General features: G+C 46.4%; 1 protein-coding gene across 1 annotated transcript in view; it reads right to left on the bottom strand.

Annotated features, from left to right (window-relative positions):
• Positions 1–20450, bottom strand: part of KCNK4 (potassium two pore domain channel subfamily K member 4) — a 64376-nt gene extending 43926 nt beyond the window's left edge. The window contains exon 1 of the mRNA XM_069968275.1: positions 20346–20450. The gene's annotated coding sequence lies outside the window, so the exon portion shown is untranslated. The remainder of the gene's footprint in view (positions 1–20345) is intronic.
• Positions 20451–24733: the final 4283 nt, after the last annotated feature.

The raw sequence follows: 24733 nt of genomic DNA, 5'->3' as shown, positions 1-24733 counted from the left end.
AACTACGGGTGTGGGAAAAATCGACATGCGGCCGGATGCGTACGAACCGCGAACATACGCCCGTAGTACAGTTATGCTTCCCTAGCTTGATTCGAAGCGATCTGAAACAGGTCATTTACTTGGAAATCTTCGCCCAGCCCAATAAAACTCACAGAACCTTTTGGATCGTAAAATCAAGTTCAATTTGGCTGAAATAAGTACTCTGTACGGGACCGCATGGAAATCCACGGCCGTGAGTTTCAACATTTCCGTCCTCAAACAATGGTCTTGTTCATTTTTCATGGCGCCGTATACGATCCGGCCGTAAGCTCACACGTAGTGTGCACTGTGCGGGCGTATATCGTAAACTTTCAAGCGAACGCTTCAACCTCAAAACTACGTGCGTATATTTGTGGTTCGCACTACGGACGGATTCATACGCAGTGTGAACATAGCCTTGATGTGACCAGATATAAGCAATTTAGCACTTTGTGATTTTTTGCGCTGTTTATCTTGGGAGATCAGGAATGTGATAATTTAATAGTACGGGCGATTTCAAAATTTTTTTTTACTTATTAAATAGGAAAAGGGGGATGATTTAAACTTTTACTATAGGAAAGGATTTTTTTTATGGGATTTTTTGTGCCCTGAATTATTCTCAGATTGTATACAGACAATTTACAACATTGGCCAGAAGATGGCGCTGCAATGCAAAAAAAAAAAAAAAAGCTACCTTCAACCCTCAGGTACTGTATATAATTTGTTAATACATAAAGCAGAGATTTCCCAGAAGAAATGTAACACATTACATTTAGCAGTATATATTCAATTCCACCTCTCTCTTACAGGTATTAATAAGTACTATTGTCTTTTTTATTTACTTTTTAGCTATTAAATATTCCTTCTCCTACATGCGATGTACAGTATATGCAGCAGAATGTAACCACAGGAGTGAAAGCTGCAGGTTTGTAGGTTTATTAGCGGAGAAATGAGACTAAAAAGGTGTTACCTACACATGAATGGGGTTCTTTCAGCACTATATGCATGTCCTGCAGGCTCTATTCATTTTAATGGGATAGCTGAAGAAATATCTAGTTAAGAGCTCAGACAAGGGTCATATAGTGACATAGTGATACACATTGAACAGCCGTAAAGTTAAAAGGGTTATCCAGCGCTACAAAAACATGACCACTTTTCCCCCTCTCTTGTCTCTAGATTGGGTGGGGTTTCAAACACAGTTCCATTGAAATAAATAGAGCTTAATTGCAAACCGCACCTGAACTGGGGACAAGAGAGGGGGAAAAGTAGCCATGTTTTTGTAGCGCTGGATAACCCCTTTAGGCTATGATCACACTACGGATGAGACCGGCTGTTCCGCGACTCTGGCCGGGTCACGGAACGGCCGGTCTCTGGCAGGATCATCAGAGCTTCCCACAGCCCACAGTGAAGCAAGCGGCAAGAGCTGCTCGCTTCACTGTGTGAACTGACAGGTCTTTCTGCGGCCGGAATTCACTGAATTCCGGCCGCAGAAAACTGACATGTTAGTTCATTGCGGCGCCGCATAGATCCCGGACGGAACGCACACGATGTGGGATCCCATTGAAAGTAAGGTTATGTTCCACCCCGCAAAACTACGGCTGTAGTTCTGCTGCGAGAACTACGGCCGTAGTTTTACGTAGTGTGAACATAGCCTTAAAGGGGTTATTTAGCGCTACAAAAACATGGCCACTTTTCCCCCTAATGTTGTCTCCAGTTCAGGTGTGGTTTGCAATTAAGCTCAATTTACTTCAATGGAACTGAGTTTCAAAACCCCACCCAAACTGAAGACAACAGTAGGAGGAAAGTGGCCATGTTTTTGTAGCGCTGGATAACCCCTTTAAAGTTTGGGTTCAGCCATTTTTCTAAAGTTCGCTCAACACTACCCACTAGGCATGAGCAGGATTGCAAGTAGATGGGTGGGAGAGCCTTAAGCACCACATGGAGTTATCCAGGCTAACAAAACATGGCCGCTTCCAGAAACAGCACCTCTCCTCTCCTGGTTTGTGGTTTTTATTGAAGTGAATGAAACTGATTTGTATTACCACATACTACCTGAGGACAGGGGTGGGGACATTGTTTTTGCAAAAAAAAGTAGTTGTTTTTTTTCTTATTCCATATATAACCCTTTTAAAAGATGAGAACCCTAACATAGATGTCTATAAATAGGTAACTTTTCCTTTTGTTGGAAAATTTAGTTTGGCTAATAATCACTTTTTATCTATAAAGACTCTTTGAGGGGTTGATCATAGACTTAAAGAAAGAGAGAAAGAAAGAGAAATAACACCAGCTGCTGTATATTCTGCCAGATATATTGTCATGCTTTCCAGTCTGACATGCTCTATGCTGCCACCTTTGTCCATGTCAGGAACTGTCTAGAGCAAGAAAAAAATTCTATGGGGATTTGCTACTGCTCTAGGCAGCTCTGTATACAGACAGAAGTGGAAGCAGGGAACAGTATATATGACTGGTACGGCTACATTACTTCCTGTACAGCATACAGAAGCTGGAAGGCTACAATGCTCTGAAATCGGAGCTCTGTAGCACAAATTTAAAAACACTTTATTAGGCTATGTTCCCACACAGTATTTTTGCTCAGTATTTTGGTAATTATTTAGCAAACAAAACCAGGAGTGAACTTAAAACACAAAAAGGCTCTTTTCATACACAGTTAAAATTTAGTGGATGGCCGTCATTTAATGGCAAATAATTACTGTTTTTTTAAAACAACCCCCATTGTTTTGAAATATCGGACGTTATTTGCCATTAAATGTGTATGTTTGGTGCTGGTCCACAATGCCGGCGCATTATTTTTAGGGGTGAAATATGTTGCCCCACTAAGAATGTAAAGTGTACAATGTAGGCATCGCTGCTCTCTAGTGTACAGAAGCAAAGAGTCCGGAGGTAAATCCCTGCTCCTGTACTTACCTTTCGTAGAGTACTTTATGATGTACGTACAGAAAAAGAGCGGTCCACATCTTCTCCTGCAGGCCACGCACAATGATGTAACTTCTTTACATGCCGCCTGTAGAAGACATGCACCTCGACTCCAGCGCAGGCAGAAAGAGAATGAAGAGGACCCGGTCAGCGCTGTAACGAAGGAAAGGTGAATGGGATGTTCTTTTTTTTTGGGGGGGTACAGACTAGGGGCATTTGGGATCTGAGAGGTTAAGTCTGCTACACAGCTTGATTATCATGCAGCAAGAGCTGTATATATGTTGCAGTAAAATGATAGAATCAGGGATTTGATCAAATCCCAGGAAATGATGAAATGACTGCGCCGTTCTATCATTTCCCTAGGGAAAGGATCAAATCACTGACCCCTTTCATGGAAATAATTGAAATTAACTTTTATAATTTCCCCCTGCTACATTGAATTCGCTTAGGCACCCTGGCCTGTGCGCTCTGCTCCTCATCCGCCTCCACCGCCTCTCCTCTCCCTGTTCCGCTAGTTTCCCCTGCTACACGCCTCCTGCTCCCCCATCCTGTCCGCTCCACTCCCCATCCGCCTCCGTTCCCATCCGCCCCACCCTGCGACAGGCCTCCAGCTCCCCCTGCCCATCCGCTCTGCTCCCCGTCCGCCCCGCTCCCCGTCTGCCCCAACGCCGTATTCCTGCCAGGAGGTGTGCCGCTCTGCTCCCCCATCCGCCTCTGCCGCCAGGCGACTCCTCGATCGTTCTTTCCGTCATTTCCCTGAAAGGGGTCAGGCATTTAATCAAAACCCTAGGGAAATGATGGAATGAACGCGCCCATTCCATCATTTCCCAGGATTTTATTAAATCTGTGGATTCTATCATTATATATACACTCACCGGCCACTTTATTAGGTACACCATGCTAGTAATGGGTTGGACCCCCTTTTGCCTTCAGAACTGCCTCAATTCTTGGTGGCACAGATTCAACAAGGTGCTGGAAGCTTCCTCAGAGATTTTGGTCCATATTGACATGATGGCATCACACAGTTGCCGCAGATTTGTCAGCTGCACATCCATGATGCAAATCTCCCGTTCCACCACATCCCAAAGATGCTCTATTGGATTGAGATCTGGTGACTGTGGAGGCTATTTGAGTACAGTGAACTCATTGTCATGTTCAAGAAACCAGTCTGAGATGATTCTAGCTTTATGACATGGCGCATTATCCTGCTGAAAGTAGCCATCAGATGTTGGGTACATTGTGGTCATAAAGGGATGGACATGGTCAGCAACAATACTCAGGTAGGCTGTGGCGTTGCAACAATGCTCAATTGGTACCAAGGGGCCCAAAGAGTGCTAAGAAAATATTCTCCACACCATGACACCACCACCACCAGCCTGAACCGTTTATACAAGGCAGAATGGATCCATGCTTTCATGTTGTTGATGCCAAATTCTGACCCTACCATCCGAATGTCGCAGCAGAAATCGAGACTCAGCAGACCAGGCAACGTTTTTCCAATCTTCTACTGTCCAATTTCGATGAGCTTGTGCAAATTGTAGCCTCAGTTTCCTGTTCTTAGCTGAAAGGAGTGGCACCCGGTGTGGTCTTCTGCTGTAGCCCATCTGCCTCAAAGTTGGACGTACTGTGCGTTCAGAGATGCTCTTCTGCCTACCTTGGTTGTAATGGTTGGCTATTTGAGTCACTGTTGCCTTTCTATCAGCTTGAACCAGTCTGCCCATTCTCCTCTGACCTCTGGCATCAACAAGGCATTTCCGCCCACAGAACTGCCGCTCACTGGATGTTTTTTCTTTTTCGGACCATTCTCTGTAAACCCAGAGATGGTTGTGCATGAAAATCCCAGTAGATCAGTAGTCTCTGAAATACTCAGACCAGCCCTTCTGGCACCAACAACCATGCCACGTTCAAAGGCACTCAAATCACCTTTCTTCCCCATACTGATGCTCGGTTTGAACTGCAGGAGATTGTCTTGACCATGTCTACATGCCTAAATGCACTGAGTTGCCGCCATGTGATTGGCTGATTAGAAATTAAGTGGTAATGTGCAGTTGGACAGGTGTACCTAATAAAGTGGCCGGTGAGTGTATATATATATATATATATATATATATATATATATATATATATATATATTACATTGATCCGCCGATGGATGCTTCATCGGCTGATCACTGTCTTTATTACACGGAGTGATAATCTGCATAATTGCCCTGATTTGGCAGAGTATTGCTTTGTGTAATAGGGCCCGTACCTTGTTGCCTAATATATCCCACCCCCCACAGGTGTCATTGTTTTTTTGCACAAAAAATTTCATACACATTGGGGGAAATTTATCAAACTGGTGTAAAGAAGAATTGGCTTTATTGCCCCCTGCAACCAATCAGATTCCACCTTACAGTTCTCAAAGAATCTGTGAGGAATGAAAAGTGAAATCTGATTGGTTGCTAGGAGCAACTATTTCAATTCTACTTTACACCAGTTTGATAAATCTCCCCCATTGTGTCAAAGTTTGGTACAAATACATTGATAAATTCCCATTATGTATACTTCCACTATAAGCCAAGTATTGATGTGCGTGCAAGGAGATCAGCAGACACTGCTCGCTGCCTGTATACACAGTAGAATGGGTTATATTGTCAGCACATTATTGACATAGTAACAACCATCAAACATCAGACAACTACTTCCCTGAAAATGTAAGAAAGACAAAAGTGTTATATCACCCAGATCTATTGTTCTGCAGGATCAGCAGATTGAGTACGGAATAGCGGATCTGGCAGTGCAGCATGGGGGAGTCATGCTTCGCCAACCTGTCAGGCTCCAGAAGGTGAAAGCTAAGATTGGCAGGCAATTTACATGATCTGTCAGCTAGGTGATAAGACTGATATGTAAATGTACGGCTGCCTCTATGAATGACATGGTCCCAGCATTACCGCCTTACAGGCACCTGTATACTGACTGAACATTTATGGTACGCCTGCATTGCAATATAATTTCATAAGCCTGTAATAAGATCTGTCCTACTCCATCATCAGCACCAGAACAACAAGTTAGCTTTCTGCATAGTTAAATAACCCTAAATGGCACTATTTTTAATTGTCCTGTTGCTTCTGAGTCATAGTTCCATGGTTGATAAAGTTGAAAAAAAATTAAGGTCCATCAAATTTAAAGTAGTTCACAAAAAATTATTATTGCGAAAACCCCCCCCCCCCCCATCCCCGCTAGACGCTGGCACGAAAACTCACCGCAGCTGATCGGTCTCCCGCTGCTTTATTCCAGTCCCATGGCGCCGTTCAAATCCAGCACATGCTCACGTCAGCCTCTGCTGTGACTCCTCTTCTGTCTCCTGTGATTGTATGCCGAAAGTCACACTTTACAATGCACTCTCTATAGAAGTGCGCTCCTTTCGGTGTTCAATTACAGGACACAGAAGAGGAGTCACAGCAGAAGCTGACGTGAGCGTACGCCGGGTTTGAACGGCACAGCGGGACCGGAACTAAGTGGCTGTCAGACTGTTCCTTTAAGCCACAACCCTACTGTGTTGATCCAGCGTAAGACTTTTACCGTTTCCTATTATTTATATAGATTAAAGGGGTTATCCAACATGGCCACTTTCCCCCTACTGTTGTCTCCAGATTAGGTGTGGTTTTGAAACTCAGTTCCATTGAAGTAAATGGAGCTTAATTGCAAACCACACCTGAACTGGAGACAACAGTAGGGGGAAAAGTGGCCATGCTTTTGTAGCGCTGGATATCCCCTTTAAGAATAGCTTTTGCAATGATTCTCTTTGAGCCATTTTATTAGGTCATACTAAGGGCCGTATTTGACAGCCTGACCTGCAGGGTAAGCAAGTGCCAAGCTTACTTAGCGAGCCTATTGCATGGCTTGATAACTGTGCGGGCAAGACTGTGATGTCCGTTCAGCCCTTGCTTTAAAGTGGTACTTTGGCACCTGTATATAGAAAATATTAAAGATGTTATGCTTGCCTCTCTCAGTGTCCTCCTGCCATGTCGTCTATACTGCCTGTCTGTAGGAAAAACATACAAGTACCGTGTTTCCCCCGAAGATAAGACAAATCTCTCCCCCCAGCCTTCCCCTCGGCCCTCCCTCCGGCCTTCTCCTGGAACCCCCCCATTATACTCACCAATGTTCTGTAGGAGTATAGCAAGAGCGCAGCAGTGGGACCAGTAGCGTGCGGCGGGACGTGGGGATGTGCGGCGGGATGTGGGGACATGCAGCAGGACGTGGGGGACATGGACCAGTATGCCTGCAGTGCCAGCTGTCAAGGTCCACATGGGGATTAGGGGGAGTCCTGGGGGGAGGGCTTGGAAGGGCGGTCAGATGGTTAGTAGTCTTACTTTCAGGGGTTGCCTTAGTTTAGGGTAGGGGTGCCCTATTTCCGGGGGCGGGGGGCTTATTTTAGGCTAGTTGAGATGTCTTATTTTAACTACACCCTGTCTTTGATATACTGTATATACAAACTTCTTTTTATCAGGTTTTGGTTACTGGACTACTGTACTATGTAAATTGGTCCACCTTACATAGAGGGCTGTATACCCTCACATGTCCTTCGTATATGAAATGATTGCTTCTATGAATTTGTCACGTCTATTACCTGTACTGATGCTGCTATATCTTTATGTTTCTCTACTATTTCTATACTAGACGTCTCTATACTATTTGTAATGTCATGATCCTGACTCATTTCACATCTTAAAGGGGTTATCCAGCGCTACAAAAACATGGCCACTTTTCCCCCTACTGTTGTCTCCAGTTCAGGTGCGGTTTGCAATTAAGCATTTTTTGCAGATAGGTTGCATGTTGCTCCAACTATTGCATGTTCTGAACCAAATCATAATGTATAGTGCAGTGTGTGCTAAATAAGCAAGTAAATGAGAAGAGAATGGCTCTGAAAGCTCTCCGGGTTGCACATTAGGAAACTGATTGAAGTTTTATTATGATTCATACTGCCTTGGAATCCACAGCGGCAATCCTGGCCAAGTGGCAATGGCAGCTACCACAATTGACACCAGAAGTAATTATACAAGACCACATGAAACAAAACAAACTATTGGCAGCAATATGAAAATAAATGCAAAAACACTGAAGATTTATTCTACATAGAATGTGTTGTACAATATAACACACGTACACAGAAGTGCGGAGCATTGAGGCATCACATACGACAAGCTTATTCAGCATGTGACACACAATGTAGATTGAGCGGTAACTCTACAGAGCATTTCACCATGGAATTAAAGTGTCACCAGTAAATATAGCTATGCTATTCAGAAAAAAATCTTTTAGCAATTGGTTCCAGTTTAACTCTGTGGCTATGGCTAGTCCATATGTTATATTCTATAGTACTAAGATAGGATAATATAGTAATATATAGTAATATAAAGTATTTGTGTACCCTATATTGGAGATATACTAAAGGGTCATTTGGTCAAGTGGGGGATGAGCCGCTGCCAGACACCTCAGATGGTGGACTATTTTCTGGGAAAACAAAAGGATCGGGGGTTGAAATTCAACACGTCCAATACTTCCTTTCCTCAACGTTTCCTCTATGGGTGCCTTACAGCTACATTTATCTACCTGCTTACATGCCTGCTTATCTTGAAGACCCTGGGTTTTTATCATATGCCTAAAAAAAAAAGCTTTCATATTCATTGGACAGCTCCTGGATAGTTGGTACAGCTCTTTTTACGCTGCGTCTGTAACGCCTGGAGTCGTGAACCGTCACTAGCGATGGTATTAACCGCACCAGGGAGCGGAGTCTAAGGGGCCGCTGGTTTTCACCAGAGCCCGCCGCAAGGCGGGATGGACTTGCTGCGGCAGGCGACCCCCAGGTCGCTACCCCTGGCTTGGTTGCTAGTGACAGCAGGCGAGGCGTGGCAGGAGCAGTAGGCAGAAGATAGTGCAGGCAGAGGTCTGTAGGCGTAACCGCAGGTGGCATGCAATGCTCAGGAACAATGGGTAAGCAGCGGACAGGGACTAGGGACCGGGACAGCGGACAGGGACTAGGAACAAGGACTGAGGTCAGGAACAACAAGGAGCTGGGCCAAACGCTATGGGAAGCATGTAGAGGCTCCAACACCTGTAGTGGGGCAGGGCTGGAATTTATAGGAGAGTGTGATGTGCAGCAACCAATTAGGGGCGGACTGCCCCTTTAACTCTGAGACAGCCGGCGCGCCCGCGCCCTAGGAGGCGGGGACGAGCGCGCCGGCCGACACAGCGACGGACAGGAGCGGGGCGAGGTGAGGCGTCCCCAGGAGCCGAAGTGGCAGCAGCGCCAGGTCCCTGCATGTGGACACCGGCAGCTGCAGGACAGGGGGAGGGGGTGCGGCGGCGGTCCAGAGCTCGGGACGCCGCCGCAGCCCTGACAGTACCCCCCCCCCCCCTTTGGTCTCCCCCTCTTTTTAGCCTGCAAGAATCCCTTGAGAAGATCCCGATCCAGGATATTAGACTCGGGTTCCCAGGATCTCTCCTCAGGACCAAAACCTCTCCAGTCCACTAGGAAGAAACGTCTTCCTCTGATAGTTTTCATGGCCAGAATGTCTTTAACGCAGCTTATTTACTGCTGCGATACGCAGCAAAGACGCAACAAACACGCAGCAAATACGCAGCAAATACGCAGCAGATTAGATCTAAATAACTGAACACAGCATCAAATCTGCTTCAAATCTGCTGCGTTTTTGCTGCGTATCTGCTGTGTATACGGTGTGTGGGTTTGTACCCTAACAATGTAGACGTCGTCCGAGACGGCTTGTGGAGCAGAGAACGAAGATTTATTGGAGAATCGGTTGAGGACCACTGGCTTTAAGAGGGAAACATGGAAGGTGTTCGGGATCCGCATAGTAGGGGGTAGACTGAGTTTGTAGGTGACTGGGTTGATGCGTTTTAGCACCGAGAAAGGACCGAGGAATCGAGGACCCAACTTGTAGCTGGGAATCTTGAGTCGGACATATTTGGCCGAGAGCCAGACTTTGTCACCTGGGAGAAAGTTTGTGGCAGGTCTCCTTTTCTTGAGGCGTTGGGCCGATTGGAGGTAGAGAAGGTTCTTGTGGTCCGTGTAGATGTTGAGCGGATGCCTAGCCCCCTCTAGGAGATGACGCCACTCCTCCAGTGCCAACTTAATCGCCAAGAGTTCTCGGTCACCAATGGTATAGTTCCTCTCGGCAGGGGAGAAAGTCTTAGAGAAGAATCCACAGGTTCTGGTCTTTCCTGATGCGTCCTTTTGCGAGAGGACGGCTCCAGCGCCCACTGAAGATGCATTGACTTCAAGTGAAAACGGCTTGGTGGCATCCGGGTGGACTAGAGCAGGAGCAGAGGCAAAGGCAGACTTTAGGCTAGTGAAGGCTTGCTCGGCCTCAGGTGGCCAATGCCTGGGATCCGCCTTCTTCTTAGTGAGAGCCACGATGGGTGCGACCAGGGTATAGAAATGTGGGATGAACTGCGGATAGTAGTTGGCAAATCCTAGGAGGCGTTGGATAGCTCTGAGTCCCACAGGACGTGGCCACTGGAGAACAGCTGAGAGTTTGGCTGGATCCATCTGTAGACCCCGATCGGAGACAATATAGCCAAGAAACGGAAGGCTGGGCTGATGGAAAAAGCACTTCTCCAGCTTGGCGTACAAATGATTGGCCCGTAGTCTTCGTAGGACCTGACGTACTTGGGCCACGTGAGTCTGCTGGTCAGGGGAGAAGACCAGAATGTCGTCAAGATAGACCATGACGCAGACATAGAGGAGGTCACGGAATATGTCGTTGACGAATTCCTGGAAGACCGCTGGGGCATTGCATAGGCCGAATGGCATGACCAGGTATTCGTAGTGCCCATCTCTGGTGTTAAAAGCGGTCTTCCATTCGTCTCCTTCAAGAATACGGATCAAATTGTACGCTCCCCTGAGATCCAGCTTGGAGAAGATCCTGGCTCCACGGAGACGGTCGAATAGTTCGGGGATAAGCGGAAGAGGATAACGGTTCTTGACAGTCACCTTATTTAGGCCCCGGTAGTCTATGCATGGGCGGAGAGAACCGTCCTTCTTCTGCACAAAGAAGAATCCTGCGCCAGCAGGGGACGTGGATTTACGGATGAAACCCTTCTGTAAGTTTTACCGGATGTAGGAGGACATGGCCTCAGTCTCGGGTACGGAGAGAGGGTACACCCGACCTCTTGGAGGAGAAGTTCCAGGAAGGAGGTCTATGGGACAATCGTACGTCCGGTAAGGTAGCTATTAGAGTGGCCTCATTCCAGTCTAATTCTGCAGCCAGGGTGCGGAACTGGATGGCGTAGTCGCCAACAGAGGAACTCCCTTGAGAGAGATTGAGAAGCGCAGTCTCAGCCAAAGATGCACGGGCAGGTTCCTCAAAGACGGAGCGAAACTCGGCCAGGAAGGTTCTGAGATTGGCAGCAACAGGATCATCTCGGTCCCACAGTGGCGTGGCCCAAGCCAGAGCTCTACCCTCCAATAGGCTGATGATGAAAGCCACTTTAGAGCGCTCGGTGGGAAAATAGGATTAGTCCTTACCGGTAAGCCGGTTTCTTCGAACCTTCACGACGGCACCATAGGAGGATGGGTTGTACCCTAGGGACAGGAAAAAGCACGAGAGGTTAAAAGCCCCTCCCCTTCCCTCCAGCACCAGTGTCTTTATAACAGAACTTTAGCACCACGTGAGTATCATACATTATATATATAATACTAGGGAGGGTAACTGGTGCCGTCGTGAAGGTTCGAAGAAACCGGCTTACCGGTAAGGACTAATCCTATTTTCTCTCCTCACCTTCACGACGGCACCATAGGAGTAATACCAGCAATTACCTTTTAGGGAGGGACTACAGCTTGAAGAACCCTGCGTCCGAAGGACAGGTCTTCGTTACTTTGTAGTTGTAGCCGGTAGTGTTTCATAAACGTGTGAGGAGACGACCATGTCGCTGCTCTGCAGATCTGTTCTATAGAAACAGATGCTCTTTCAGCCCAGGTGGTTGATACTGATCTTGTAGAATGGGCTCGGATATTAATAGGAGATGGAAGATTCTGCGCTTGGTATGCCTGTATAATGGCGTTCCTTATCCATCTTGCAATGGTACTTTTGGATGACTTCTTCCCCTTATTTCTCCCTTGAAATTGTAAAAAAAGATTTTCGTCTATCCGCCATGGGGCGGTTGTCTCGATATATTTCAGGACTATTCTTCTGACATCTAAGGTCTGAAATTTCCTCTCTAAGTGATTTTTGGGGTTTGGACAAAAAGAGGGGAGTATGACGTCCTGGGACTTGTGGAAGTTGGAAACCACTTTAGGGAGGAATGAGGGATCAGTCTTCAGAACTATACGATCCTCTGAGATCGTACAGTAAGGTTGTCGTGTAGTCAAAGCCTGTATTTCGCCTATTCTTCTAGCTGAACAGATAGCTACGAGGAAGACGGTTTTGTAGGAGAGGAACTTTAGATTTGTCTCATCTAGAGGTTCAAATGGGGCTCCTGTAAGTCCTTCCAATACAACGTTTAGATCCCAAGGTGGATGTATGTTTTGTACTGTTGGATTTATTCTCGCGGCAGCGCGAATAAACCTTTTTATCCAGCGGTGATTCGCTAAATCTATATCATAGATCGCTGAGAGCGCAGAGACCTGAACCTTTAGCGTAGCGGGTTTGAGGCCCTTTGATAGTCCTGATTGCAAAAAGTCCAGTATTTGAGAGATATTGGGCTCTGCTGGAAAAGGAGGAGGGGTTTCACACCAGGAGGAAAAGACCTTCCATACCTTAAGGTAGATAGCTGCTGTTACCCTTTTCCTGCTTTTCATCAGAGTAGAGATTACAGTCTCTGATAATCCTCTGCTCCTTAACATTGATTCCTCAGGATCCAGGCAGATAGATGGAATTTTTGAGGTTCCGGGTGTAGTATTGGGCCCTGGAACAGCAGGTCTGGAGACTGAGGGAGAAGGATCGGTTCCTCCAAGGCCAGAGACTTTAGAAGGCCAAACCAACCTCTCCTCGGCCAATACGGGACAATCAGTATTATTTTTAGGCTCCCTTCCCGTATCTTCTGGAGCACCCTGGGAATTAGTGGGATTGGAGGAAACCCGTAAGCCATCTTGAAGCACCATCTCTGTGTTAGTGCGTCTATTCCGGTAGGGTGATCTGCAGGATTCAGAGAGAAGAACTTTTCTGCTTTCCGATTTTGCCTGGTGGCAAACAGATCTATCTGCGGTTTGCCCCAGCGTTCCACCAGTTGCAGGAAGAGTTGGTTGTTTAGGCACCATTCGCCCGGGTGAATTGTGTTTCTGCTGAGAAAATCTGCCTGTATGTTGTCTATTCCTCTCAGGTGTGTAGCTGAAAGGGATAACAGATGAATCTCTGCCCAGGAGAATATTTGCTGAGAGATTTTCCATAGCCTGTTGTTTTTTGCGCTGCCTTGATGTCGAAGGTGGGCTACCGTTGTCATATTGTCTGACAGGATATGTACATGAGTCCCTTTTAAGATATCTAGAGCAGATATCAAGGATGTCTGGACTGCTTTTAGTTCCTTCACATTTGAAGATTGTTTCAGGGTTTCTGAATCCCATACGCCCTGAAAGATCTTCGTTCCTACCTGAGCACCCCAACCCGATTGACTTGCGTCTGTTCTCATTACTTGTTTTGTTTGGGGGTTCCACTCTGTTCCCTTTTCCAGGTTCCGTCTTGTAAGCCACCAGTTCAGAGACGACCTGACCTGGGGAGTAAGAGAAAAGGTCCTTTCGAGGCCCGTGGGTCTTTTGTCCCAGATTTTTAATATCTGAGCCTGTAGGGATCTGGAGTGGGCTTGACTCCAGGGGACTGCCGGGATGCAAGCTGTCATAGACCCCAGAACAGACATTGCCTCCCTGACAGAAGGAAATGTCTTTGTTTTGAATTTCTGGATTTTCTCCCTTATCTTTAATATTTTTTCCTCTGGGAGAAACGCCATCTGCAGGTCGGAATCCAGGAGGATCCCCAGAAAAACTTTCCGGGGGGATGGTATAAAATCCGACTTTTTTGTGTTTATGATCCACCCTAGGGACTGGAGTAGACTTTGGGTGGTCTGTAGATCTTGTAAGATCCTCTCTTGCGACTCTGCTATTATTAGCAGATCGTCCAGATATGCCACCATGTTTATCCCTTGTATGTGTAGGTGGGATACGACTTCTGACATGATGTTGCTGAAGATCCTGGGCGCCGACGATATCCCGAAGGGAAGGGCCCTGAATTGAAAGTGGCAAATCTTTGTGTTTATTGTTAGTGCGAATCTCAGAAGTTTCTGAGATTGTGGGTGAATCGGTACATGATAGTATGCGTCTTGGAGATCCAGAGAGATCATCCAGGCATTTTTGGCTATGAGAGGGGTAGTAGATTTTATCGATTCCATCTTGAACCTTATATATTTTACCTGTTTGTTCAGTGGTTTGAGATTTATTATCAACCGGTATGTACCGTTTGGTTTTTTTACTAGGAAAAGGCTTGAGTAGTGGCCTGAGCCCCTTTCTTCTCGGGGAACAGGAGAAATTACCTTCATGCGGTGGAGATTTAGTACGCTTGCCACCATTTCTGTTTGTAGGGGACCTGGAGACTGTCGGGAGATGACAAATCTTTCTGGGGGAGGGTGAGTTAGCTCTATCTGATACCCTTCCTTGATAATATTTAGGATCCAGCTGTTGTCTGTGATAGTGTCCCAGGCCTGTGAAAATTCCGACAGTCTCCCCCCTACAGGACAAGCGTCATTGCTTATCCTGGGAGGCCTTGGGGCTATAAAAAATATTTTTACCTTTGCCCCCTTTAGGATAACTCCAGCGACCCCCTTTACCTTTGCTCCTATAGGAGTCCTGGTATCTGGGTTTCTTAAACTGTTCTTTTTTCAGGGGCGTTCTACTCTCTGGAATAGCCTTCTTTTTATCCGCACTTTTCTCAATAATTGTATCCAATGCGGAGCCAAATACGTGTTTCCCTTTAAAGGGGATTCCACATAGTTTAGATTTGGATGTGGAGTCACCTGTCCAGTTCTTTAGCCAGAGGGCCCTGCGTGCAGCATTTGTCAAGGCCCCGTCTTTCGCAGCGAATCTTACTGATTCTGCTGTGGCATCTGAAAGGAAAGCGGTTGCATCTTTTAGAAGTGGTAGAGAGCTAATGATTCTCTCCCTAGAGCAATCACTGTTTAGGTGTTCCTCTAGTTGTCCTATCCACAGGTGTAGGGCCCTTGCTACACATGTGGATGCAATGTTGTTTTTAATAGAGTATGCCGCTGTCTCCCAGGATCTTCTGAGCAAGCTCTCGGCTTTGCGATCCATTGGGTCTTTAAGTTGTGAGGAATCCTCAAATGCCAGGAGGGTCTTTTTTGTCACCTTGGCCATTTGGGCATCAATTAATGGGATTTCTCCCCAATTCTCTGTGTCTGTGTCACTAAATGGGAGACGTCTTTTGATCTCACCCGGGATCTGTAATCTTTTCTCGGGGTCCGACCATTCATCCATAATTAGGGCTTGGAGTGTGTCATGTACAGGGAAGACCAATCTTTTCTTTGGTCTAAGCCCCTGAAACATTTGGTCCTTTGCCGGTATTTCCTCTTGAATTTCTTCGAATCCAAGAGCACTCCTCACTGCTCTGAGAAGTGGCAGGGTATGATCCGAGGAAAACATATATTTTTTATGCTCCTCTTTATATTCTGTCTCATCTGATATCAGATCTAAACTCTCAGAGATCTGACCAGATTCACAGGATGAGTCTGAAGAGTGTCTCTTCTTTTTATAGGAGGACGCCACAGACATAGGTGACTCCGATTCCATGGAAGTCGGTGCTAGGGGTACAGGTTCCCTGGGCTGGGGGATAGCCGGGGAAGTATCCCTGATAATAGGTTCTACTGGCAGAGATGCCGGAGGGGCAATGGCCTGAGGCGCAGTAGAAGGTATCTCCTGAGGGGGTATAGTTGGCTCTCTGGTTAAGGACGCAGCTATTTCGTCCTTCATCATTTTCCTTATGTCTTCCAAAAAGGAAGATCTATCTTTTTTAATAATGTCTCCAATACATCCTGCGCAGATGTTCTTTTTGTAGTTGGATGGAATCCTGCAATTGCAGGATACACATAATTTTGCAGGTGTTTTACTCTTTAATTCTTTTTTCTTTGTGGAAGTAGATGCAGTAGATTCTTTAGACTCCTAGATAAATATGAGAGCCAAGAATCTATGTAAGTATAATTTTATCATGAATCTCTCTATGCACCCAGATAGACGTGAGATAATTTTATCCCCTGGTGACTAAGTGTAGGCAGAGTGAACCAGGTGATGTGTAGACCAGAACCCGAGTAGGCCCCATATGCAGAGTTGGCATTGGAAGCGCACTGGTATTGCAGAGATCGGCACACGGAAGCGTGACAATAATATGGTTACTCACGGTTACCGCCGAGGTAGTCTTCTCTGAAGCGGAGGAATCCATCTTCATGCCGACGATTCGGTCCGCTCGCGCTGTCTTTTTAAAGATGGCGCCGGACCGGAAGTGCTATGACGCACTTCCGGTGTGCGCGCGGAATGTCGTCCGGCTGACGTATTTCCGGCTGAAGGCCGAGATTGCGGCCTACATCCGGAAGTCGCCGGGCCCGTTTCGCAGTAGGAGTGTAGCCCGCCGGACCCCTCGCACCGCCGACTGCTGCCGCAGGCCGCCACGCACCGTACCTGGTTCTGGGAGCGAGGTCTCTGAAGACGCCGGACCCTCAGGTAAAGGACGGGGGAGGAAGGAGACCGAAGGCCCCGATCGACCCCTCGCCTTTAATCTTCTTTCTTCTTGGGGGATCTCTCCTCATCTTCACGCGGATCCCCCCCTCTCGTGACTGCCCTAGCAGGACAGGAAAAAGCACTGGTGCTGGAGGGAAGGGGAGGGGCTTTTAACCTCTCGTGCTTTTTCCTGTCCCTAGGGTACAACCCATCCTCCTATGGTGCCGTCGTGAAGGTGAGGAGAGAAAATGACTACTTAAAAGTTCAATGTGCATGGTGCATTGAGTCAGGAATCCTCTGCACAACTTGGGATCGCCTCCGTATTTACTCGGGAGAGCCAGTCGAAGTCTCGAAGAGGCTGCAGGAGGTGATGAGCGCAGGGCTGTAGTATACTGCTGTAAGGCGGCCGTCAGTTGCTGGATCTGCTGCGACTGTTGCTGGATTTGTTGAGCCTGTTGGGCAACCACTCTGGCTACGTCACGGACATCAGGCACCTCGCCGGGATCCATGGTTGGAGCCTACTGTAACGCCTGGAGTCGTGGATCCACTGAACCGTCACTAGCGATGGTATTAACCGCACCAGGGAGCGGAGTCTAAAGGGCCGCTGGTTTTCACCAGAGCCCGCCGCAAGGCGGGATGGACTTGCTGCGGCAGGCGACCCCCAGGTCGCTACCCCTGGCTTGGTTGCTAGTGACAGCAGGCGAGGCGTGGCAGGACCAGTAGGCAGAAGATGCAGGCAGAGGTCTGTAGGCGTAACCGCAGGTGGCAGGCAGTGCTCAGGAACAATGGGTAAGCAGCGGACAGGGACTAGGGACCAGGACAGTGGACAGGGACTAGGAACAAGGACTGAGGTCAGGAACAACAGGGAGCTGGGCCAATCTCTATGGGAAGCATGTAGAGTCTCCAACACCTGTAGTGGGGCAGGGCTGGAATTTATAGGAGAGTGTGATGTGCAGTAACCAATTAGGGGCGGACTGCCCCTTTAACTCTGAGACAGCCGGCCGACACAGCGACGGACAGGAGCGGGGTGAAGTGAGGCGCCCCCAGGGGCTGAAGTGGCAGCAGCGCCGGGTCCCTGCATGTGGACACCGGCGGCTGCAGGACAGGGTGAGGGGGTGCGGCGGCGGTCCAGAGCGCGGGACACCGCCGCAGCCCTCACAGCGTCATACATAGGCTTTCATGTAAAAAAAAGAAAAAACATATACCACATGATATACACTACCATTCAAAAGTTTGGGGTCACCCAAACAATTTTGTGTTTTCCATGAAAAGTCACACTTATTCACCACCATACGTTATGAAATGAATAGAAAATAGAGTCAAGACATTGACAAGGTTAGAAATAATGATTTGTATTTGAAATAACATTGTTTTTACATCAAACTTTGCTTTCATCAAAGAATCCACCTTTTGCAGCAATTACAGCATTGCACACCTTTTGCATTCTAGCTATTAATCTGTTGAGGTAAGCTGGAGAAATTGCACCCCACGCTTCTAGAAGCAGCTCCCACAAGTTGGATTGGTTGGATGGGCACTTCTGGCGTACCATACGGTCAAGCTGCTCCCACAACAGCTCAATGGGGCTCAGATCTGGCCACTCCATTACCGATAGAATACCAGCTGCCTGCTTCTGCTGTAAATAGTTCTTGCACAATTTGGAGGTGTGTTTAGGGTCATTGTCCTGTTGTAGGATGAAATTGGCTCCAATCAAGCGCTGTCCACTGGGTATGGCATGGCGTTGCAAAATTGAGTGATAGCCTTCCTTTTTCAGAATCCCCTTTACCCTGTACAAATCTCCCACCTTACCAGCACCAAAGCATCACATTACCTCCACCATGCTTAACAGATGGCGTCAGGCATGTCCTCCTGAAGGGAGTAGTACACACCGTTGTAGGAAATCTTCAATTTCTTAGCAATTTCTCGCATGGAATAGCCTTCATTTCTAAGAACAAGAATAGACTGTCGAGTTTCAGATGAAAGTTCTCTTTTTCTGGCCATTTTGTGATCTGATGCTCCAAAAACCCAATCTGCTCAAAGGAAGGTCAGTTTTGTAGCTTCTGTAACGAGCTAGACTGTTTTCAGATGTGTTAACATGATTGCACAAGGGTTTTCTAATCATCAATTAGCCTTCTGAGCCAATGAGCAAACACACTGTACCATTAGAGCACTGGAGTGATAGTTGCTGGAAATGGGCCTCTATACACCTATTTAGATATTGCACCAAAAAACAGACATATGCAGCTAGAATAGTCATTTACCACATTAGCAATTAGCATTAGCATTTGTTTAAAGTTAGGACTAGTTTAAAGTTATCTTCATTGAAAAGTACAGTGCTTTTCCTTCAAAAATAAGGACATTTCAATGTGACCCCAAACTTTTGAACGGTAGTGTAAGTATTTTTACTGGATCTGGATTGTACTGGAGAGGTCCATCCAATAATGGAACCCGCAGGTTATTGGGGTCTATGGATACATTTACCATAGGCAATGGAAGATTTCCCAGTACACATGGCAAACAAACACCAAAAATGTGGTGTGAAAAGAGCCTTATTGCAGTAAGGTAAAGCATACAGTGGCAAAACCCATCTAGCAGGAAAAGCATTACAAGCTCCGAGGATCTGCTGATAGACACTCAGTCACTACATTGTCAATGAAGTTACTGATCCATGTATTAGGATTTCTATTCTGCCAAATGAATATTATCACATCACATATTGGAAATAGACTATAATGTTGTAATAGCTTCCCACCAAAAAATGTAGTGTTAAAGGGCCATGATATACCCAATGCCAGGTCTGATGTGATTGATGCCTGGGTATCCATGAACATACAATTTTGCCATAGTAACAATATATTAATATATTCTGGGCTGACATGTGCTCTGTGCTCCCCTGCTGCACTGAAACCATCAGAATGTGAAATACTGCTGACATTCTCCTTATCATATATTACCACTAAAAGTGCTTGGGGCTGGGTGATCCGTCTTCATCAAAAGGACGAGACGTAGCTAAAAGCATAATCTCTGTGAATACTGGACGTCTGATCATCTTGTCTTCATGAGAAGATAGGCAGGCAAGCTTGAGACAGAGATGCTAACACAACAGAAGTCAATATGGTAGCAGAGCGGAGCTGCCTAGCAACCCTGCTGGAAATAATGGTCACAAATGATATTTAATGGTGTATTGTGCGCTGCATCCTTCAAGCTGTATTGTGTTCTCATAACATACAGAGGAAGAAGCAAGATTGGATTAGAACATTGTATTAAACATTAGTTACGCCATCAGCCTGTTGGTTCAAGGGTATGTCCACTAGCTGTAAAGGAATGAAACAATTCACAATGCATTTCAGAGCTGTTTGTATTGAAGTTTCTAAGTGCAATATAGAAAACAATGGGAAATCAACCAATGAATCATCATAAGTGGAGAGAAGGTGGGGGAGGGTAATGTCATACATGCAGTTACTGATGTGATCTTATATATGGATTGGTATAGAAACTGTTTAGGGTAAGGGGGCATTCACACGTTATGTGCACAGCCCTTAAATACAGATGATGTGCTACGGAAGATCGGAGCTCCTGGTATCATACTTCATTATGATGCCGGGAGCTTCGAAACGGTTTGCGTTTTCACACACACACACAGCGTGACAGAAAACAATAAAAAAAAAAGTATACTTACCCAGCTTTTCTAGCTGCAACGTCACATACCTGACTGAATGATTGCTCACTCAGCCAATCAGTTACTGGGATGGGACACCCAAATTCCAGCTAAAGATGAAAGCCGGCGGCCGTCAGCAGGACCTGGGAGTGATGCAACAGAGGCACGGGGTCTGGTAAGTAAACTTGTTTATTATTCTCACACTCAATTTCATGGCACTTCCACTTTAAACCCTTCCTGATTACATTTTCTTTTAAGACCATAACGTTTTAAAGGAGAAGTCTGGGCAAAGACTTTTTTTTTTTTTTCCAAAACAGCTTGGGAGGAGGTTGGTGAACAAAACAACATACTCTTACCTCTCTGACTTCTGTGCTGGGGTCTGGGACGTGTTGTGTCAAACCTGCTTAGCCAGTCAGCGGCCATTGCAGGGTCCCGCCTCAGCCTCTGATTGGCTGAGCAGGCCTGACATGTTACGTCCCAGGTCCCCACTCAGACCAAGAAGCGACCAGTAACTGGAGCGGAGGACAGCACTGGAGCAGGGCAGGTTTTGGGGGGAAAAAGTCTGTGCCTGGACTTCTTCTAAGTTTTCTTAAGAAGTTGTACTTCTTACTGATACCCTTTATTAATTATTTATTGTGAAGCCAGAAATAAATTGTTTGTAGGGCAAAAATGGAAAAATTGCAATTTTGTGAGACAATATTTTTTCACTATATGGTAAAACTGATGTGCTAAATTTATTCATCATGTCAATACAAATAAAACAATACCTTGAGTAGGTTTTTATTTTGTTTTACATTAAAAAGAATTCTGTGCATTGCCATAATCTGATCCCCTATGACTTTTTTTTTAATTATTTCATTTATACAGAAAAGGAAGTGTCAGCTTATTATTAGGCTTAGTGGCTACACCCAAAAATTACAGGATTTCTGGATGATCATAAAAAAAGGTAGTAAGATGGAAAATATGTTTAACAAAAAAATAGAATTAAACAATAGATCATTTTCTGATGACGACTTTTTCTGGACGATTTTAAAATCTAGTAGCCATGCCCTCTGTGAGAGACAGGACCAGCCTCGGGACTCCCTCAGACACTGACACGTCACGACCTGGCTGATGGACCGGCCGTTCAGTCACTGATTGGCTGAGCGGCCAGTCCATTGGCCAGGACAAGCATTTTCCCCCGAATCGTGACATCATGACAACTTGGGGAAAAATGCCTACCGGAGGGGGTCCCGATGCCAGTCCCGCCACTTACCGCGGGCATGGGTAGAAGTAAGTAGATTTTAAAATTGGCAGATCTTCACCTTTAAATGGATTATTTAGGATTTGAAATACATAACTGCTTTCTTCCAAAAACAGTGCCACTCATGTCCTCAGGTTATGTGTGGCATTACAAGTCAATGCTGTTAACTTTAATTGTGCTGTATTTTGTCTGTTCGTGTATTGTCCCGTTTTCTTGCACTTATTTCAGAGCAGGGACTTTCACCCAGTAAGGGTACTTGCACACTACGGAATGGCAACAGAAAACCAGTTGCACATTCCGCAGCTCGCTCCTGCTCGCAGACTGTGGCGGGCATATGCATTTCCGCCGGTATCATAAACTTGTTCATTCTTTGGACGGACGACGGAATCTGTCCATGCATAGAAAGAAGTCTATGACACGGCTGAAATGCGCGCGTCCGCCACAGTCTGCGAGCGGGTGGGAGCTGTGGAATGCGCAACAGGTTTTCCGGCACCATTCCATAGTGTGCAAGTACTCTTATGGAGCGTTGTTCATAACCTGCTCTGAAAGTAGGCAGGGACAGTGTAGGGGTTCTAGCTTTAAACAGGTTATCCAGCGCTACAAAAACATGGCCACTTTTCCCCCTACTGTTGCCTCCAGTTCAGGTGCGGTTTGCAATTAAACTCCATTTACTTCAAGTTTTAGAGCCCACTTGTCCTTTGTCCCCCAGCATCCTAACAGAACTAGAGGAAGACCCACTGCAAACTTAAAGGGGTATTCCAGCAAAAAAAGAAGGAATGTAACTTTATTTTTCCAATTTTCACATACATTGAGTGACAGCCGCTTACTAAAAACTAAAAACCCCTAAATAGACAAGGGGGCATTGCCTCTGCCTAGATTTAAAAAAAAAAAAAAAAAAGGTTTTAATCTCCGGAGGTGACAAGCCTTCTTTACCATAAGAACAGTCAGGACTGGCCTTAGGGGTGTGCGAACACACAGGTTACCACATCACCTCATCAATCAAAGGTGCCGTCAACACCCGGTGAACCCCGGCAAGTGCTGATGTCACTGCATGTCGGAGGATAGAGGACTGCAGGAGGGGAAGTGATACTAAATGGAGACTACAGGAGGGGGATGATATTAAATGGTGGCTGCAGGGGGGAAATGAATACTATACATGGATTTCAGGGTGGAGATGGGGAAACTGATACTATATGGGGGGTACCAACTGATTCGATATGAGGGCTATAGGGGAGAGACTGATGCAATATGGGGCAGCAAGGGGGAGCAAAACTATATGGGGGCTGCAGGGAGGGTAACAAATTATATGAGGTCCGACATGGAGATAGAGGAGCGGCTGCACATCACACCTATGGCTGATACTAATGCTGCTAAGCCTATTTTAAAAAACCAACTTCAGGATGTTGGAATATGAATTGATCAAGCCATATCGCCCCGTGTACCAACGTGCAGGTCTCCTGGTTCACACGGGTCCCTATGCTAACTCCACACTGTGTAGGTCAGCGACCGCCACCCCCGCAAAGCATGCACATGCAGGGAAGGGAGGCCATGGAGTGGCCCTGCAACCCCCATGTCACAGGATCAGACCCAAAACACCCCCCCCCCCCCCCCCAAAAAAAGTCCCAGCCAGCACCACCGGCGGGGAAGGCTGCCCCCAAACAACACAAGTATAGATATGGTATTACACTCACCAAAAACTGCTGCAGACAGAATGGGAAAACGATGGAGGTACTGTCGTGTGAGCACAGGCATATGCTCTGCTGACTTAGGTCACATGGGTCTTTTAAAGGGGAGTGCCAGCTGCCCAGAAAGGGGAGAAAAATACAAAATCCGACATGGAGATAGAGGAGCGACTGCACATCACACCTATGGCTGATACTAATGCTGCTAAGCCTATTTTAAAAAACCAACTTCAGGATGTTGGAATATGAATTGATCATATTCCAACTGATCATATTCCAATTGATCAAAAGCCATATTGCCCCGTGTACCAACGTGCACAATGGTACATGGGGCAGTGTGGCTTGATCAATTCATACACAAAATTCTGATGTGTTTTTTTATTTAGCCTAGGGGCACTAGTATCAGCCATAGGTGTTAGGTGCAGCGCTCTTTTCGTATTTTGTTTCTCTCTTTTCTCCGTGTTTTGCACTCTTCCTGGCAACCCACATGACCGCAGTTAGCATGAGACACCTGAGTGCACATGGTTTTAATCCCTCCTGTCTTTTCCCATTCTGTCTGCAGCAGCTATGGTGAGCGCAATACCTCATCCAGACTTGTGCTGTTTGGGGGCGACCTTCTCCGCCGGCGGTGCTGGCCGGGTTCTGGTGTGGTGTTTTTGGGACTGGTCCTGTGGCATGGGGGTTGCAGGGCCGTCCCATGGCCCCCGTTCCCTGACTTTGCACGCCTGCAGGGTTGGTAACCACTGACCGGCACAGTGTAGGGACCCATGTGTATCAGATACCTGCATGATGGTACATGGGGCAGTATGGCTTGATCAATTCATACACAAAATTCTAATGTGTTTTTTATTTAGCCTAGGGGCACTAGTATCAGCCATAGGTGTGAGGTACAGCGCTCTTTTTCTTCCCTGAACCGTAAATTATATGAGGCCTGAAGAGGAGGTTGGGCTGATGTTGTGTAGATTATATAGGGCTGGGGGGGGGGGGCTGATACTGTATAGGGGTTGCACAGAAGGACTTATATATACTTTTATTATTTAGTTTTTTTCACATGGGGACTGCACAGCAGAGGGGCCTATCCATGGGGGGTGCAACACAGAGGGACCTATTCTATATGGAGGGGATACAACACAGAGGGGGCTATTTTGTATAGGAGGATGCTACACAGAGGGACCTATTCTATATAGGGGGGTGCTACACAGAGGGGGCTATTCTATAGAGGGGGATGCTACAGAGGGGGCTATTCTATATAGAGGCGATACAACACAGAGGGGGATATTTTGTATAGGAGGATGCTACACAGAGGGACCTATTCTATATAGGGGGGTGCTACACAGAGGGGGCAATTTTGTATAGGAAAATGCTACACAGAGTTTATAGATAGAGTGTATATGTATTGAGCCTACCCATCATCCATCCCCTCCTTGGTTGAATTTGATGGATGTGTTTTGTTTAGTTTTTTCAACCATACTATGTAATATAAA

The sequence above is a fragment of the Dendropsophus ebraccatus genome, chromosome 4, assembly GCF_027789765.1.
Source record: "Dendropsophus ebraccatus isolate aDenEbr1 chromosome 4, aDenEbr1.pat, whole genome shotgun sequence".
NCBI lineage: Eukaryota > Metazoa > Chordata > Amphibia > Anura > Hylidae > Dendropsophus > Dendropsophus ebraccatus.
The sequence above is the reverse complement of the archived record's forward strand: the minus strand, read 5'-3'. Positions and strand labels throughout refer to the sequence as shown.